General features: G+C 49.7%; 1 protein-coding gene across 2 annotated transcripts in view; it reads right to left on the reverse strand.

Annotated features, from left to right (window-relative positions):
• The window catches only part of LOC145269299 (uncharacterized), a 667,893-nt gene that overhangs the window by 6,802 nt on the left and 648,006 nt on the right, over positions 1-13,085 (reverse strand). The window lies entirely within an intron of this gene.

Raw genomic sequence — 13,085 nt, forward strand, 5'->3', positions numbered from 1 at the left:
TTTGAACGAGAAGTGGACAGATGGATTGAGGAGAGAATACTGTTGCCATGGACAAATGACGTCGAAGCGAGCATCTTGCCATTAATGGCCATTCTGCAACAAAAAAAGGGAAAGGTCAGACCAGTACTAGATTTCCAAGAATTGAGCCGACACGCCACACTTGGGGTGACGCTATAGATATAGAGAATGGAGGCAAATGAACGGTGATCAATCTAAAATCTGCCTATTGGCAACTTTGCATTGCCAAGAAACTCTGGAAGTTGGTCAGATATAAAGGCAGAACCTACTGTAAGGTTCAGGCTGAACTCGGCACCCAAGATCATGTTAACCATTCTAAGGAAGATTCTAGAAAAAATGGGGAAGAGAGATGACGCCGTGAGCTCATATATCGAAGACATCCTCGTGAATGAAACTCTGGTGACTGTAAGGGAGGTCGTAGTTCACTTGAAGAAGCTCAGATTGGTCGCCAAGGAACCGGAAGAATTGGATGGGGGAGCGGCTTTGGGACTAAAGCTGAAACGCAATGCGTCGGGTGGCTTGGAATTTCGAAGGGGAAACAAGATCCCACAAATGAAAAAAGAGTAGGAGCTTTTTTCGATATGTGGCAAACTGATCATTGCTGGCTTAGACGAGCATGCCGCTACATCAAGAGGCCGAAGGTCGAGGATGGGATGATAGAGTAGGAGGAAGGTCGAGGATGGGATAATAGAGTGGGAGGAAGGTCGAGGATGGGATGATAGAGTGGCAGGAAGGTCGAGGATGGGATGATAGAGTGGCAGGAAGGTCGAGGATGGGATGATAGAGTGGCAGGAAGGTCGAGGATGGGATGATAGAGTGGCAGGAAGGTCGAGGATGGGATGATAGAGTGGCAGGAAGGTCGAGGATGGGATGATAGAGTGGCAGGAAGGTCGAGGATGGGATGATAGAATGGGAGGAAGGTCGAGGATGCGAAGATAGAGTGGGAGGAAGATCGAGGATGCGAAGATAGAGTGGCAGGAAGGTCGAGGATGGGAAGATAGAGTGGCAGGAAGGTTGAGGATGGGATGATAGAGTGGCATGGCAGGAAGGTCGAGGATGGGATGATAGAGTGGGAGGAAGGTCGAAGAAAGGAAGATAGAGTGGTAGGAAGGTTGAGAATGGGATGATAGAGTGGCAGGAAGGTCGAGGATGGGATGATAGAGTGGCAGGAAGGTCGAGGATGGGATGATAGAGTGGCAGGAAGGTTGAGGATGGGAAGATAGAGTGGCAGGAAGATCGAGGATGGGATGATAGAGTGGCAGGAAGGTTGAGGATGGGAAGATAGAGTGGCAGAAAGGTCGAGAATGGGATGATAGAGTGGCAGGAAGGTCGAGGATGGGAAGATAGAGTGGCAGGAAGGTCGAGGATGGGATGATAGAGTGGCAGGAAGGTTGAGGATGGGAAGATAGAGTGGCAGGAAGGTCGAGGATGGGATGATAGAGTGGCAGGAAGGTCGAGGATGGGATGATAGAGTTGCAGGAAGGTCGAGGATGGGATGATAGAGTGGGAGGAAGGTCGAGGATGGGATGATAGACTGGCAGGTAGGTCGAGGATGGGATGATAGAGTGGCAGGAAGGTCGAGGATGGGATAATAGAGTGGGAGGAAGGTCGAGGATGGGATGATAGAGTGGCAGGAAGGTCGAGGATGGGATGATAGAGTGGGAGGAAGATCGAGGATGGGATGATAGACTGGCAGGTAGGTCGAGGATGGGATGATAGACTGGCAGGAAGGTCGAGGATGCGAAGATAGAGTGGGAGGAAGGTCGAGGATGCGAAAATAGAGTGGCAGGAAGGTCGAGGATGGGAAGATAGAGTGGCAGGAAGGTTGAGGATGGGATGATAGAGTGGCAGGAAGGTCGAGGATGGGAAGATAGAGTGGCATGGCAGGAAGGTCGAGGATGGGATGATAGAGTGGTAGGAAGGTTGAGGATGGGAAGATAGAGTGGGATGGCAGGAAGGTCGAGGATGGGATGATAAAGTAGAAGGAAGGTCGAGGATGGGATGATAGAGTCGAGGATGGGAAGATAGAGTGGCAGGAAGGTCGAGGATGGGATGATAGAGTGGCAGGAAGGTCGAGGATGGGATGATAGAGTGGCAGGAAGGTCGAGGATGGGATTATAGAGTGGCAGGAAGTTCGAGGATGGGATGATAGAGTGGGAGGAAGGTCGAGGATGGGATGATAAAGTGGCAGGAAGGTCGAGGATGGGAATATAGAGTGGCAGGAAGGTCGAGGATGGGATGATAGAGTGGCAGGAAGGTCGAGGATGGGATGATAGAGTGGCAGGAAGGTCGTGGATGGGATGATAGAGTGGCAGGAAGGTCGAGGATGGGATGATAGAGTGGAAGGAAGGTCGAGGATTGGATGATAGAGTGGCAGGAAGGGCGAGGATGGGATGGTAGAGTGGCAGGAAGGTTGAGGATTGGATGATAGAGTGGCAGGAAGGTCGAGGATGGGATGATAGAGTGGCAGGAAGGTCGAGGATGGGATGATAGAGTGGCAGTAAGGTCGAGGATGGGAAGATAGAGTGGCATGGCAGGAAGGTCAAAGATGGGATGATAGAGTGGCAGGAAGGTAGAGGATGGGAAGATAGAGTGGCAGGAATGTCTAGGATGGGATGATAGAGTGGCAGGAAGGTCGAGGATGGGATGATAGAGTGGCAGTAAGGTCGAGGATGGGAAGATAGAGTGGCATGGCAGGAAGGTCAAGGATGGGATGATAGAGTGGCAGGAAGGTCGAGGATGGGAAGATAGAGTGGCAGGAAGGTCTAGGATGGGATGATAGAATGGCACGAAGGTCGAGGATGGGATGGTAGTGTGGCAGGAAGGTCGAGGATGGGATGATAGAGTGGCAGGAAAGTCGAGGATAGGATGATAGAGTTGAAGGAAGGTCGAGGATGGGATGATAGAGTGGCAGGAAGGTCGAGGATGGGATGATAGAGTGGCAGGAAGGTCAAGGATGGGATGATAGAGTGGCAGGAAGATCGAGGATGGGATGATAGAGTGGCAGGAAGGTCGAGGATGGGATGATAGAGTGGCAGGAAGGTCGAGGATGGGATGATAGAGTGGCAGGAAGTTCGAGGATGGGATGATAGAGTGGGAGGAAGGTCGAGGATGGGATGATAGAGTGGCAGGAAGGTCTAGGATGGGATGATAAAGTGGCAGGAAGGTCGAGGATGGGAAGATAGAGTTGCAGGAAGGTCGAGGATGGGATGATAGAGTGGCAGGAAGGTCGAGGATGGGATGATAGAGTGGCAGGAAGGTCGTGGATGGGATGATAGAGTGGCAGGAAGGTCGAGGATGGGATGATAGAGTTGAAGGAAGGTCGAAGATTGGATGATAGAGTGGCAGGAAGGGCGAGGATGGGATGGTAGAGTGGCAGGAAGGTCGAGGATGGGATGATAGATTGGCAGGAAGGTAGAGGATGGGATGATAGAGTGGCAGGAAGGTCGAGGATGGGATGATAGAGTGGCAGGAAGGGCGCGGATGGGATGATAAAGTGGCAGGAAGGTCGAGGATGGGATGATAGAGTGGCAGGAAGGTCGAGGATGGGATGATAGAGTGGCAGGAAGGTCGAGGATGGGATGATAGAGTGGCAGGAAGGTCGAGGATGGGATGATAGAGTGGCAGGAAGGTCGAGGATGGGATGATAGAGTGGCAGGAAGGTCGAGGATGGGAGGATCGAATGGCAGGAAGGTCGAGGATGAGATTATAGAGTGGCAGGAAGGTCGAGGATGGGATGATAGAGTGGCAGGAAGGTCGAGGATGGGAAGATAGAGTGGCAGGAAGGTCGAGGATGGGATGATAGAATGGCAGGAAGGTCTAGGATGAGATGATAGAGTGGCAGGACGGTCGAGGATGGGATGATAGAGTGGCAGGAAGGTCGAGGATGGGATGATAGAGTGGCAGGAAGGTCGAGGATGGGATGATAGAGTGGCAGGAAGGTCGAGGATGGGATGATAGAGTGGCAGGAAGTCGAGGATGCGAGGATAGAGTTGAAGGAAGGTCGAGGATGGGATGATAGAGTGGCAGGAAGGTCGAGGATGGGATGATAGAGTGGCAGGAAGGTCGAGGATGGGATGATAGAGTGGCAGGAAGGTCGAGGATGGGATGATAGAGTGGCAGGAAGGTCGAGGATGGGATGATAGAGTGGCAGGAAGGTCGAGGATTGGATGATCGAATGGCAGGAAGGTCGAGGATGAGATTATAGAGTGGCAGGAAGGTCGTGGATGGGATGATAGAGTGGCAGGAAGGTCGAGGATGGGAAGATAGAGTGGCAGGAAGGTCGAGGATGGGATGATAGAATGGCAGGAAGGTCGAGGATGAGATGATAGAGTGGCAGGACGGTCGAGGATGGGATGATAGAGTGGCAGGAAGGTCGAGGATGGGATGATAGAGTAGCAGGAAGGTCGAGGATGGGATGATAGAGTTGCAGGAAGGTCGAGGATGGGATGATAGAGTGGCAGGAAGGTCGAGGATGGGATGATAGAGTGGCAGGAAGGTCGAGGATGGGATGATAGAGTGGCAGGAAGGTCGAGGATGGGATGATAGAGTGGCAGGAAGGTCGAGGATGAGATGATAGAGTGGCAGGAAGGTCGAGGATGGGATGATAGAGTGGCAGGAAGGTCGAGGATGGGATGATAGAGTGGCAGGAAGGTCGAGGATGGGAAGATAGAGTGGCAGGAAGGTCGAGGATGGGATGATAGAATGGCAGGACGGTCGAGGATGAGATTATAGAGTGGCAGGACGGTCGAGGATGGGATGATAGAGTGGCAGGAAGGTCGAGGATGGGATGATAGAGTGGCAGGAAGGTCGAGGATAGGATGATAGAGTTGAAGGAAGGTCGAGGATGGGATGATAGAGTGGCAGGAAGGTCGAGGATGGGATGATAGAGTGGCAGGAAGGTCAAGGATGGGATGATAGAGTGGCAGGAAGGTCGAGGATGGGAAGATAGAGTGGCAGGAAGATCAGGGATGGGAAGATAGAGTGGCAGGAAGGTCGAGGATGGGATGATAGAGTGGCAGGAAGGTCGAGGATGGGATGATAGAGTGGCAGGAAGTTCGAGGATGGGATGATAGAGTGGGAGGAAGGTCGAGGATGGGATGATAGAGTGGCAGGAAGGTCTAGGATGGGATGATAAAGTGGCAGGAAGGTCGAGGATGGGATGATAGAGTTGCAGGAAGGTCGAGGATGGGATGATAGAGTGGCAGGAAGGTCGAGGATGGGATGATAGAGTGGCAGGAAGGTCGTGGATGGGATGATAGAGTGGCAGGAAGGTCGAGGATGGGATGATAGAGTTGAAGGAAGGTCGAAGATTGGATGATAGAGTGGCAGGAAGGGCGAGGATGGGATGGTAGAGTGGCAGGAAGGTCGAGGATGGGATGATAGAGTGGCAGGAAGGTAGAGGATGGGATGATAGAGTGGCAGGAAGGTCGAGGATGGGATGATAGAGTGGCAGGAAGGGCGCGGATGGGATGATAGAGTGGCAGGAAGGTCGAGGATGGGATGATAGAGTTGCAGGAAGGTTGAGGATGGGATGATAGAGTGGCAGGAAGGTCGAGGATTGGATGATAGAGTGGCAGGAAGGTCGAGGATGGGATGATAGAGTGGCAGGAAGGTCGAGGATGGGATGATAGAGTGGAAGGAAGGTCGAGGATGGGAGGATCGAATGGCAGGAAGGTCGAGGATGAGATTATAGAGTGGCAGGAAGGTCGAGGATGGGATGATAGAGTGGCAGGAAGGTCGAGGATGGGAAGATAGAGTGGCAGGAAGTTCGAGGATGGGATGATAGAATGGCAGGAAGGTCGAGGATAAGATGATAGAGTGGCAGGACGGTCGAGGATGGGATGATAGAGTGGCAGGAAGGTCGAGGATGGGATGATAGAGTGGCAGGAAGGTCGAGGATGGGATGATAGAGTGGCAGGAAGGTCGAGGATGGGATGATAGAGTGGCAGGAAGGTCGAGGATGGGAGGATAGAGTTGAAGGAAGGTCGAGGATGGGATGATAGAGTGGCAGGAAGGTCAAGGATGGGATGATAGAGTTGCAGGAAGGTCGAGGATGGGATGATAGAGTGGCAGGAAGGTCGAGGATGGGATGATAGAGTGGCAGGAAGGTCGAGGATGGGATGATAGAGTGGCAGGAAGGTCGAGGATGAGATGATAGAGTGGCAGGAAGGTCGAGGATTGGATGATAGAGTGGGAGGAAGGTCGAGGATGGGATGATAGAGTGGCAGGAAGGTCGAGGATGGGATGATAGAGTGGCAGGAAGGTCGAGGATGGGAAGAAAGAGTGGCAGGAAGTTCGAGGATGGGATGATAGAATGGCAGGAAGGTCGAGGATGAGATTATAGAGTGGCAGGACGGTCGAGGATGGGATGATAGAGTGGCAGGAAGGTCGAGGATGGGATGATAGAGTGGCAGGAAGGTCGAGGATGGGATGATAGAGTTGAAGGAAGGTCGAGGATGGGATGATAGAGTGGCAGGAAGGTCGAGTATGGGATGATAGAGTGGCAGGAAGGTCGAGGATGGGATGATAGAGTGGCAGGAAGGTCGAGGATGGGATGATAGAGTGGCAGGAAGGTCGAGGATGGGATGATAGAGTGGCAGGAAGGTCGAGGATGGGATTATAGAGTGGCAGGAAGTTCGAGGATGGGATGATAGAGTGGGAGGAAGGTCGAGGATGGGATGATAAAGTGGCAGGAAGGTCGAGGATGGGAATATAGAGTGGCAGGAAGGTCGAGGATGGGATGATAGAGTGGCAGGAAGGTCGAGGATGGGATGATAGAGTGGCAGGAAGGTCGTGGATGGGATGATAGAGTGGCAGGAAGGTCGAGGATGGGATGATAGAGTGGAAGGAAGGTCGAGGATTGGATGATAGAGGGGCAGGAAGGGCGAGGATGGGATGGTAGAGTGGCAGGAAGGTCGAGGATTGGATGATAGAGTGGCAGGAAGGTCGAGGATGGGATGATAGAGTGGCAGGAAGGTCGAGGATGGGATGATAGAGTGGCAGTAAGGTCGAGGATGGGAAGATAGAGTGGCATGGCAGGAAGGTCAAGGATGGGATGATAGAGTGGCAGGAAGGTCGAGGATGGGAAGATAGAGTGGCAGGAATGTCTAGGATGGGATGATAGAGTGGCAGGAAGGTCGAGGATGGGATGATAGAGTGGCAGTAAGGTCGAGGATGGGAAGATAGAGTGGCATGGCAGGAAGGTCAAGGATGGGATGATAGAGTGGCAGGAAGGTCGAGGATTGGAAGATAGAGTGGCAGGAAGGTCTAGGATGGGATGATAGAATGGCACGAAGGTCGAGGATGGGATGGTAGTGTGGCAGGAAGGTCGAGGATGGGATGATAGAGTGGCAGGAAAGTCGAGGATAGGATGATAGAGTGGCAGGAAGGTCGAGGATGGGATGATAGAGTGGCAGGAAGGTCAAGGATGGGATGATAGAGTGGCAGGAAGATCGAGGATGGGATGATAGAGTGGCAGGAAGGTCGAGGATGGGATGATAGAGTGGCAGGAAGGTCGAGGATGGGATGATAGAGTGGCAGGAAGTTCGAGGATGGGATGATAGAGTGGCAGGAAGGTCGAGGATGGGATGATAGAGTGGCAGGAAGGTCAAGGATGGGATGATAAAGTGGCAGGAAGGTCGAGGATGGGAAGATAGAGTTGCAGGAAGGTCGAGGATGGGATGATCGAGTGGCAGGAAGGTCGAGGATGTGATGATAGAGTGGCAGGAAGGTCGTGGATGGGATGATAGAGTGGCAGGAAGGTCGAGGATGGGATGATAGAGTTGAAGGAAGGTCGAAGATTGGATGATAGAGTGGCAGGAAGGGCGAGGATGGGATGGTAGAGTGGCAGGAAGGTCGAGGATGGGATGATGGATTGGCAGGAAGGTAGAGGATGGGATGATAGAGTGGCAGGAAGGTCGAGGATGGGATGATAGAGTGGCAGGAAGGGCGCGGATGGGATGATAGAGTGGCAGGAAGGTCGAGGATGGGATGATAGAGTGGCAGGAAGGTCGAGGATGGGATGATAGAGTGGCAGGAAGGTCGAGGATGAAATTATAGAGTGGCAGGAAGGTCGAGGATGGGATGATAGAGTGGCAGGAAGGTCGAGGATGGGAAGATAGAGTGGCAGGAAGGTCGAGGATGGGATGATAGAATGGCAGGAAGGTCGAGGATGAGATGATAGAGTGGCAGGACGGTCGAGGATGGGATGATAGAGTGGCAGGAAGGTCGAGGATGGGATTATAGAGTGGCAGGAAGGTCGAGGATGGGATGATAGAGTGGCAGGAAGGTCGAGGATGGGATGATAGAGTGGCAGGAAGGTCGAGGATGGGAGGATAGAGTTGAAGGAAGGTCGAGGATGGGATGATAGAGTGGCAGGAAGGTCGAGGATGGGATGATAGAGTGGCAGGAAGGTCGAGGATGGGATGATAGAGTGGCAGGAAGGTCGAGGATGGGATGATAGAGTGGCAGGAAGGTCGAGGATGGGATGATAGAGTGGCAGGAAGGTCGAGGATGAGATGATAGAGTGGCAGGAAGGTCGAGGATTGGATGATAGAGTGGGAGGAAGGTCGAGGATGGGATGATAGAGTGGCAGGAAGGTCGAGGATGGGATGATAGAGTGGCAGGAAGGTCGAGGATGGGAAGATAGAGTGGCAGGAAGTTCGAGGATGGGATGATAGAATGGCAGGAAGCTCGAGGATGAGATTATAGAGTGGCAGGACGGTCGAGGATGGGATGATAGAGTGGCAGGAAGGTCGAGGATGGGATGATAGAGTGGCAGGAAGGTCGAGGATGGGATGATAGAGTTGAAGGAAGGTCGAGGATGGGATGATAGAGTGGCAGGAAGGTCGAGGATGGGATGATAGAGTGGCAGGAAGGTCGAGGATGGGATGATAGAGTGGCAGGAAGGTCGAGGATGGGATGATAGAGTGGCAGGAAGGTTGAGGATGGGATGATAGAGTGGCAGGAAGGTCGAGGATGGGATTATAGAGTGGCAGGAAGTTCGAGGATGGGATGATAGAGTGGGAGGAAGGTCGAGGATGGGATGATAAAGTGGCAGGAAGGTCGAGGATGGGAATATAGAGTGGCAGGAAGGTCGAGGATGGGATGATAGAGTGGCAGGAAGGTCGAGGATGGGATGATAGAGTGGCAGGAAGGTCGTGGATGGGATGATAGAGTGGCAGGAAGGTCGAGGATGGGATGATAGAGTGGAAGGAAGGTCGAGGATTGGATGATAGAGTGGCAGGAAGGGCGAGGATGGGATGGTAGAGTGGCAGGAAGGTTGAGGATGGGAATATAGAGTGGCAGGAAGGTCGAGGATGGGATGATAGAGTGGCAGGAAGGTCGAGGATGGGATGATAGAGTGGCAGGAAGGTCGAGGATGGGATGATAGAATGGCAGGAAGGTCGAGGATGGGATGATAGAGTGGGAGGAAGGTCGAGGATGCGAAGATAGAGTGGCAGGAAGGTCTAGGATGGGATGATAGAGTGGCAGGAAGGTCGAGGATGGGATGATAGAGTGGCAGTAAGGTCGAGGATGGGAAGATAGAGTGGCATGGCAGGAAGGTCAAGGATGGGATGATAGAGTGGCAGGAAGGTCGAGGATGGGAAGATAGAGTGGCAGGAAGGTCTAGGATGGGATGATAGAATGGCACGAAGGTCGAGGATGGGATGGTAGTGTGGCAGGAAGGTCGAGGATGGGATGATAGAGTTGCAGGAAAGTCGAGGATGGGATGATAGAGTGGCAGGAAAGTCGAGGATGGGATGATAGAGTGGCAGGAAGTCGATGAAGGGGAGATAGAGTTGCATGGCAGGAATGTCGAGGATGGGATGATAGAGTTGCAGGAAGGTCGAGGATGGGATGATAGAGTGGCAGGAAGGTCGAGGATGGGATGATAGAGTGGCAGGAAGGTCAAGGATGGGATGATAGAGTGGAAGGAAGGTCGAGGAGTGGATTATAGAGTAGCAGGAAGGTCGAGGATGGGATGATAGATTAGCAGGAAGGTTGAGGATGGGATGATAGAGTGGCAGGAAGGTCAAGGATCGGAAGATAGAGTGGCAGGAAGGTTGAGGATCGGATGATAGAGTTGCAGGAAGGTCGAGGATGGGATGATAGAGTGGCAGGAAGGTCGAGGATGGGAAGATAGAGTGGGAGGAAGGTCGAGGATGGGATGATAGAGTGGGAGGAAGGTCGAGGATTGGATGATAGAGTGGCAGGAAGGTTGAGGATTGGATGATAGAGTTGCAGGATGGTCGAGGATGGGATGATAAAGTGGGAGGAAGGTAGAGGATGGGATGATAGAGTGGGAGGAAGAATAAGAGGTCCTGAAAGAAGTGGAAAAGCAAGACCCAGTTCGGGGAACGTTGAACATGCTGTGAACACTGGATTGAGTCGTGTGGTGGGATGCAAGCAGTATTGCAAGAGGGGTTGTCTTGGAAGTGAGTGCAGTGGTTGGAGAGGATGCAGCCTGGCTAAGAAGAAGGATGATGCTAGCCGCATTAATGTAGCAGAATTCAATGCAGTTACCAAAGGAGTTAATCTGGCGTTAAAATGGGGACTACGCAACATCTGTGTGAAAACAGACTCTGCCACTGTGTTTGCTTGCCTGAAATCGATGATTTCACATGACAAAAGGATAAGAATAAAAGGGGCAGCAGAGATGCTAGTGAAGCGCAGGCTCGAGATGCTGGCTGAGCTGATGCAAGAATTTTCTTTGAAGTTGCACGTCATCATGTTTGCCTCTGAGAAGTACAAAGCTAATGCTCTCACAAGAGTGAGAAAAAGCTGGCTTGTGCCAACAAAAGAGCATATTGCTGCAGTGACTCATCTGGATAACTCTGGGGTGCGAGAGTTGCACAATCTGCACCATATGGAGGTAGAGAGGACATTGTAGCTGGTGAGAAAAGTCAATCCGAGTGTTCCAAAAGAACAAGTGAAGCAAGTGTCAGTCAATTGACTCTGCTCTAAGGGTGCATGAAGCTGGAGAACTAGGTGTGACTGGGATCTCGGAAAGACTCACAGTTGATGTCATCCATTACAGCGGTGGGTTTTACATGACGATGATCGACTGTGGGCACTCTGCTTCATTTGTAAAACGAGATTGAGCCAAAATGAGCTTCCAGTGACAAGCTCCACAATTCAAGATCAATTCACCAGTGTTTCTGAAATAGGAAGTATGATATTCCTGTCACCAATCGTGTCACGTTCATTTTGAATACTTTTCTTAATCCTCTTCATTATTACTTTCTTTAATTCTTGAATAGGTGCTCAAGTATTTCCTCCCAATAGAATTTTCTGTTCTTTCTCCTCAATAGCTCTTGGAAAGGGGCCATAACTTTTGCTTGTGAAAAGGCATATGAGTCCAAAGCAAAACCAGTGATAATTGTGGGAGTACAGAAGTGAAGAATGGTGACTGTCATTCTTTTTGTGGATAACTATTTACGGTAACCACAAATCCAGCAAACTCCACCCCCATTTCAGTAAAGTGAAATTTGTCTAGATTAAACATAATTCCTTGCTTGCGACTGATGGGCCTAAATGATGACTATCGAAGAGGCTGTCATCTATGCATTAGGTTTTACAAGCCATATCCATAGTGATGTCATCGAACTGATGGGTGTATCCATTCCCCTGACCCATGGAATCTGTAGCAGACGCATTTGCAACAAACACAAGCAGGAATGAATTCTCACAACTGGAGATTTTGAAATCCACTTCCTTCTGGGCATGTCCAGTCAGAAGCCAGCTCTCAGTCACGTAACCGAGTTTATAAAATGTTAAACTGGCAACACACACTCTCTCTTCCTTCCCAGCTCTTGCTTACAGCACACTCCTCTGTTAGAGTGCGATTTCACCCGGGCCCTTTGACCCCAGGCAAGCAAACAAGCCAACATGGCTATCTCTACATGCCGTATACACGCGTTCATCCTACTGTACTGTCTCTAATCTTTCGTGATGCATGCTTCTATTACTAACTTCTAGGAGATAAATAATCTATCACGGCAATGCACCATAAATTCAACACACACAAACTTTCTTTCTCATTCTACAGGCCTGTCTAATCTTTAATTTACATCTCCACACAGGAACATTTTTAACGACTAACCTGTTTCTCTCTATACCTCACTGATGAAGATAATCAATAAAATTGTTTTTTAATGAGATTTTTCGACACCTTCATTTTACATTTGTGACATTTGTGAATATACAGTCTTCAACAGATTTATTTGCTATCTTTGTTTTTCTTAGTTACTTAAACAAAACAGTAACTTTCAATTCTAACTGCATGCTTGTCACTTAAGGAACATTTTTCAACAACCAGAAAAGCAAAAACAGACATTTGTCACACACAAACAAAGCCAAAAAACATTCTAAACTGAACACATTCTCATTGAAAATGATAAAATGTTTTAACTGGATGTTTCACTGAAATGAACCAAACAAAGAAAAAAACATTTCTTTTTTCTTTCACCGGACGTTTTTAACTAAACAACGGCTCCAAAAAAAAAAAAAAGGACAATATTATTACATGTTAAATAAAAATATTACTGAATTGTTATAAAGGGAAATAACTGAAAAGCACAGAGTTATCTCCCCTGGCTCAGAAAGGGAAGACTTTTCAAGATGGCTGATACAGCATTTTCACATAATCTATTGGTCTAACGTTTTACTAATTTTTTGTTTAAAAAAATAAATAATTTAGTGCCAAAACGATGTCTTCTTGTAATTCCCACATTTAACAACCAGTTATTCCGTGACGACATAACAGATTTGGCGATGAGGATGAGATGAACTTGGGTTAAAAAAAATAAATAAATAAGACCTGGTCGGACGAACCACAGAAAAAAAAAAAATCCAGCGGACTTGTCTCTTTGAAAAATTTTCCCTTTTGTGCACAGCACAGCACAACACACACACACACAAAAAAAAAACAAAAAAAACAACTGCATTATTTCTTCATCATGGATCCAAATTTACTGGAAATAATACTTTTCTAAGTAAGTCAGCAAGAACAATTTCTTGAGGCACAAAACAAATTAATAGAAACATTAATGTTTCAATTTCAG

The sequence above is a fragment of the Euprymna scolopes genome, chromosome 45 (assembly GCF_053919585.1).
Source record: "Euprymna scolopes isolate OS-2025 chromosome 45, ASM5391958v1, whole genome shotgun sequence".
Classification (NCBI taxonomy): domain Eukaryota; kingdom Metazoa; phylum Mollusca; class Cephalopoda; order Sepiida; family Sepiolidae; genus Euprymna; species Euprymna scolopes.